The following is a 6,504-nucleotide window of genomic DNA, read 5'->3' on the forward strand; positions in this document are numbered from 1 at the left end:
GACTGTGTCATTTCAAAACTTCCGATTTTCTTTATGTAACCACACTACTAGCTGATAATATTAGTTTGTGCAGGAATTAATGTGACTTTACCTTTCACAGATAAAACGTCAGACAGAATTTTTTCACTTCTCCTTTTGTGCCTCACTACGTCACAATGCAGTTAGGCTCGTGGTGAACATACTAACTGGAAACAGATGAATAATTGTGTTTTACTGCTCTGTTTTACTGACAGATCTCTTAAGAGAATGCAGTCAGGCAATGTCAACATGTTCACTGCATAAAGAAAGAGAAAACAGCTCTAAGTGGGTCTTCATTACAGAATAAGTACCCATGCATAGTTGCTACATTGAAATGTAGGGATGATAATAAACAGTTATAAATGAAACAAAAACAGTTTCAAAATTGAATGAGTAAAAGAAAATACCCGATGCACCACTTAAACATGGAGAAAACACATTGAGTTTGGCAAGCACATCTATACAAACAATGTGATGATCTCTGCGTTCACATGCGATGGTCTCTTGTTCAAACTGCATGTCGGTCAGATGTCATTGAGAATTCTGGGCATGCGTGAGACTGTTTCTGCTGAGGGTGATAAGTGTCTCCACAGGCGCAGCCCTGCTCACCTGAGCAAACCACCGCACACCACCTCAGACGCACTGGGAGCCTCCGCTCAGACAGCAGTGTGCCTCATCATGCATGAATATATTAGCATAGTTGATTAAAAGTGTTTATACTCAAGAATTAAGGACTATGTAAATGCTCAAGAGTTGCATTCATAACTGTCCCACAATATGCTGTTTATTGTATCCTCAGTGTTATGGAGTTACATGGTTCTTTAATCCTAAAATTATAAACTTAAAATGATTATGTTAGGAAGAAGAGGTATGTATTATGGTTGCCTGAACAAATGTTAAGAAGCCTTTTTCACAGCAGACATTTTCACTTGTCATAAAAAGCACATGTGTTACTATCATGATTAACGATGGCTCTGTTCTTCATCTGAAGAAGACCCAGTTGTTGATATTGTCATAGTTGTCGTGCCCATGTAGAATTAAAGAAGATTTGGGAACAATTTAACAGCGTGTGGGTACTCTTGTTCTTTTGTGTATTTTTTGTTTCCCAGCACCTGCAGAAATGTATGTATGTGTGTGCCCACTGCTACTTGCATGTCAAAATGTCTTGAAATCATTTCCACTAAACTATTCTTCGATCTGTAGGCACAAAACTTAAATTTCCAGTGCAACTCTGAAGAGAGGTTGGAGTTTGGCTGCCAGTGCGACTAATGGTCATAGCATTGGACTGTAAGACATGCACTTATATGGTTCAACATTTGTTTTTTCTAAGTACTGTTTTAAATTTTAATGAGTTTCCACAGTTGTAACATTTTTTTTGTTGTTGCAGTGTTCAAGAATAGTTTACTCAAGCTTCAAAGCTTGACAAGGATGAAGAAGATTGAGAAAGAGACACAGTGCATGAGGACATTTTGAGAAATTTGCCTATTTAAAGTGTTCGAGTTTTGTTCTGATTTGGAGACGGTTGCTACAGCAACTGTTAATGTGTTCTGGCATAGTCCCAGCAGGTACAGTTTGGACTCTCAGTGCCTTCCACTTTATTCTCTGCCCAGGCCAATGTGCTCTGTACTTGAGCAATCCAATATAGGCAACCAGGAAGCACAAGACAGTCAATAATGCCTCTTGTGCTGTATTAAAAAGGAGTGAAGCTGATATTGAGCACCTTGCTTACCAAGTGGCATCACCTAGTAGGTCCATACAAATAAGTGGAGCACAGAAGCTTGAAATGAAGAGTATGAGGCAAAAAAAAAAGACACGAAAATAGACAAAGATTCACTTGATCAAAAGGAACACTCCCCGGCTGTTGCTATGATATTATTCACCTGATTTGACAAGGGAAACAGAGAAAGGGGAGACAGGTGAGACTGGTCAGCTCAGTGTGTCCGCCCTGCCCCTGACACAGCGTGACACAGTGGCTCTGCTGGGGGGGAGCCACTCCATCACACAGGTAATTAAGTAGAGCAGGAGGGGCCCCACCTCACGCTGCCAACAGCCCCATCAACACTGCTGTTCCAACTAGGCCACATATGGCTGGAGGTCTGGGTGTAGGAGACTGAAGGTGCCCTCTCTGAAATGTCCTTGGTTAGTTCCTAAAGTGATAAAACAAAGATCCAGTGAGATGTTAATGTTACTTGCTTGACTGCCCAGCACCAGCCATGATGCAATTATTCTGTTTAAAGCCTACTACATAGGGGATGAAGGGCTTGGTTGTGTGATTGCGCATATGGAAATCAGCCCACTGCAGGTCACTGTTACAAGTATGAGTCATCATAAACCTGCAAAACAAGCTCTACCGTTGGATGAAACATAAGGTTTCATTTCAAGTAGAGTACTTTAGAATGAAATACTTCTCAGAAACCATTCAGTGTTAACGTCATTAAGGATTCACTGGATGTGGTTGACTACCCTTGTCAGATAAAGTAGAGTCCACACAAATTGACACCCACACCCTCTCTCTTTTTTCTTTCTGTTCTTTCTTCCTCTCTCTCTCTCTCTCTCTTACACACACACCTGGAGATCTGTGCATAACACCGTTAATGCTTTTCCATCTGTCTTCTGCGTCTATAATCAGCTGAGCACAGTCACTGAGTACAACATTATCACCATCCTCCGAGACATGCCCATCCACACTGACAGAGAGATGAAAGTCAAGGACAGGAAGGAAAAGAGGTGCCTCTCAATAAATAATAATAATAATAATAATAATAACAACTTGATTTGTATAGCACTTTTCAAAACAATAGTTAAAAATAGTTAAAAAGCATTGGAACACCGAAAGCTTATATAAAATGTAGAATAAAATAAAAACAAAGCAAACAAACAAACAAAACCACTCAAAATCCAAACACAATAAATATAAAATAAGCTAACAGCAGACTATAGACTGGGAACAGGAAAAAGCTTGTCTGTACAAGTGTGTTTTAAGAATGGACTTGAAGGTTGAAACTGAGGTGGAGAGTCTTGGTTTCTCTGGTTAGGCGTTCCAGAGTCGGGGGGCTTGACAGCAAAGGCTTTGTCACCTCTAGTTACCAACCTTGATCTAACAACAGCCAAGAGATCATTGCTAGAGGACCTCAGACTTCAGTTCATAAGGGGTGAGGAGTTCAAAGATGTATTTTGGAGAAAACCTTGAATGTGGTAAAATTTTTAAAACGATTCTAAAATGAACAGGTAGCCAGTTAACAGAGGCCAAGATAGGGGTGATGTGATCACATTTTCTTGTGGTAATTAAAATCCTCACTGCTAAATTCTGGACCAGCTGCAGACAGGAAAGAGAATTTTGGCTCAAGCAAGGGTACATGGAATTACAGTAGTCCAACCGTGACAAGATAAAACCGTGGATGACATTCTCCAGGACAGCAAAGGAAGACCATATTTTTCTGATATTTCTTAAATGAAGAAAGCTGCACTGTACTGTTTTCCTGACTTGGGTGTCAAAGCTAAGGTCAGAGTGAATATAGATAGATAGTCAAATAGAAGGAAGGAAATGGGAAACGGGTGGCAGGTAAGAAGAATGAGACTTTAAGAGAAAATTGAATTGATCAAGCATTTCTTTGCCACAGTGCCACCTCAGACGTGCACAGCGTGCAAGGCGTGGGTTACAGATGCACGGCATTTCTCAGACGCCACAGAGGATGAAGTACAGCATTACTGTGATGGTGCTGGGAGCAGGTAGAAAAGCACCTTTACTTTAATATCCAGAAGCTTATATTGTACAGTGTTTCCTATTCAGCTGATGGTTGGTTTTCATCACACGACTGCGTAATACTGCATAATACTACTGCATAGTATGTAAGAGGCACTATAAGAAATAGGCTTTTGAGATTAGTAAGTGAACACTGATTGTGCAATTAAAACTAAATACTTAAACTGAATTTGGCTTTTGGTATTGAGACACAAAGAAAACAGGACTATATTCTACAGCCAGGATTTTGGCCCTGTGAGGCTACAGGGCTTTAAGCTGAATGCTAATGTCAGCATGTGAACATGCTCACAAAAATAATGCTAAAATGCTGGTGTTTAGCAGGAAATGATGACCATGCCTACCATTTGAGTGTTAGCATGCCAACATTTGCTAATTAGTACAAAACATAAAGTACAACCGAGGCTGATGGGAATGTCATTAGTTTGGTCATAACCCAACATGATGATGACACTATATGAAAAGTCAGAAGATCCTAAAAGTTATTTCACTTCATCCTGACAGGAACATCCTGGTATTTTGTGACAATTCATCCAATAGTTGTTGAGACATTTCACTTAAAACCACAGATGTCGACTTCTCGGTGGCGCAAGACAAAAAAAAAGTCAAGCAGATAAACCTCTGGGAACCATGAATGTTACAAAAATGTATAAAATTCAAGGCCATTCCATCTAGTCGATGTGGAGATATTTCACAGGATAAGTGAAAACTTTGACCTTCTGGTGGCATTTGATGAACAGTCAGGGGGATCACCAAAGTAATTAGGATTCATCATCTAGGGACCATGACTGTCTGTGCCAAATATAATGGAAACCCATCCATTAGTTGTTGAGATATTACAGTCTGGACCAAAGTGCTGGATGACAAACCATCATCCTTAGAGCTAAATATGTAAATATTAATATATTGCTTTATTGATCACTGCGGAAAAAATTATCATTTTTTGCCATCTTTCATAGGGAGTGACCAGTCAACTTTTATATCACATTGCTGCAGTATGTCCAGTTAAATACATCTTCCTACAGCCCTCAGGCCTGCTGTAAGATCCTTTCATCACCCCTGTCACCCCTGAGAGGAAGAGAAATAGATGAAGAAAAAAAGAGACATGAGCAAAGAGGGAGAAAGTGAAGGAAAGCATGAAAACACAGCAAGGTAATATAGCATCAGTTTCATTATGTCACAGTTATCTTGAAGGTTCCTCAAGCGCTTGAACATCCATGTGTGCCAAGCAGTGTTAATACGACTGGTGCAACAGGGGATGATTCCCACTGAGGTACTGACAGAGAGCTAACAGCAGGGTGGCCCAGCGGTGCTGAAGACACAAAATGAAAGATGAGAGAGAGTCTCGGGCGGCAGGAATAGATGTGTACTGAAAGAAACAGGGGAGAAATAAAGGCATAAGGTAACTTCGTGTAAACATAAAGTAGAGGGTGAGAAAACAGGCAACCAGGGGAAGACAGATAATGGGAAAGTCTGTAAGGTTAAGTGAGGAGGCAGAGTACTGAATTGTTTATTTCAGGCAAATATAGAGGTTTGTAAAGGGTAGACACACCAGAATGAAAACAATGAGTTTGATAACAGAGAAAAAAGAAGAAATCTGCCCTTCATATCAAGGCTGCCACGGTCAGATGGCTTCACTAATTCATCCACCGCCTATCTCTGCGTACGTTCATCTTCCTCCATTCACAGGACAAAATATGAAAGCTACTCCTTGTTGTTGAGGACATTCAAAGAACATAACCTTAGCAAACCTTTTATTACAGAACAAGATGTCCAAGCAGATTCCTGAAGTGAACATTGAACATTGTTTCTGGGTCCAGCGAGAGCTTTTACTAAAACCTTTTAATACCATGTGTCCATTCCAGATGGAGTAATTGCTCAAGTAGTGACTGGATGCAGTCCTATTATAAACATTTTTGTGCATCTTCCTAGATTATGTTTGTGTACTGTGTGTCCACAGTGTGATTTTTGTTTGGCTGCATCTCACTTGACTTTTTCTTTATACGCTTCTGCCAAATGAGTCATTTTGAGAAGACTGCCGTTATGCCAAATGACTCCTTGTTTCTTTCAATGAGTTTTAAATGCTGCCATGTTGCTTCATGTCATTTCACAATGTTCCATACAAGCTGATGAGATGTTTGATGTTCTGTATAATAAGATATTCAGGTCTGGTGTTTTACATCATTTGTGCAATGGCCCAGAGTAGACAGTGTTCAGATGTGGATGGTGTTTTCATTAGGTGTGCTCATTTAGGCTGCGGTATAATTTAATTTAGTGTAAGTGCCATGTCTGTCAGAATAAAAACAGGTGTGTCACTAAGAGTCATTCATTAGATATTAGGTTTACTTAAGCATGAACTGAAAAATGCTCTTGCTCCATGAAATAGTGCTGTTTTGTCTTTACCAGAAGGATTTGGGAAAGAAGCAAAGTCACTGAGCTCATTGTGGCGATTCGGTTAAATAGGCCCCAAATCATCATCATCAAATCCAGTTTAATGATTTTTAATTAACATATAATGGTAAAATGACCAACCCTCTCCAGTGGCTGTGAATCTGAATGAGATTTTCTTTTTTTCCTCCCGATTCCGCTCAGGCTGTGAATGAGATGAAGCTGGGAATGATGTTGTCTCTGGTGATGTATTGTTCTATTACAGCAATTCATCATCATCTCTTAAATCTCTGATTTATATTGGACCCACACATTCTGTGATTAAATGCAGGACATTT

The sequence above is a fragment of the Thunnus albacares genome, chromosome 5 (assembly GCF_914725855.1).
Source record: "Thunnus albacares chromosome 5, fThuAlb1.1, whole genome shotgun sequence".
NCBI classification, from domain to species: domain Eukaryota; kingdom Metazoa; phylum Chordata; class Actinopteri; order Scombriformes; family Scombridae; genus Thunnus; species Thunnus albacares.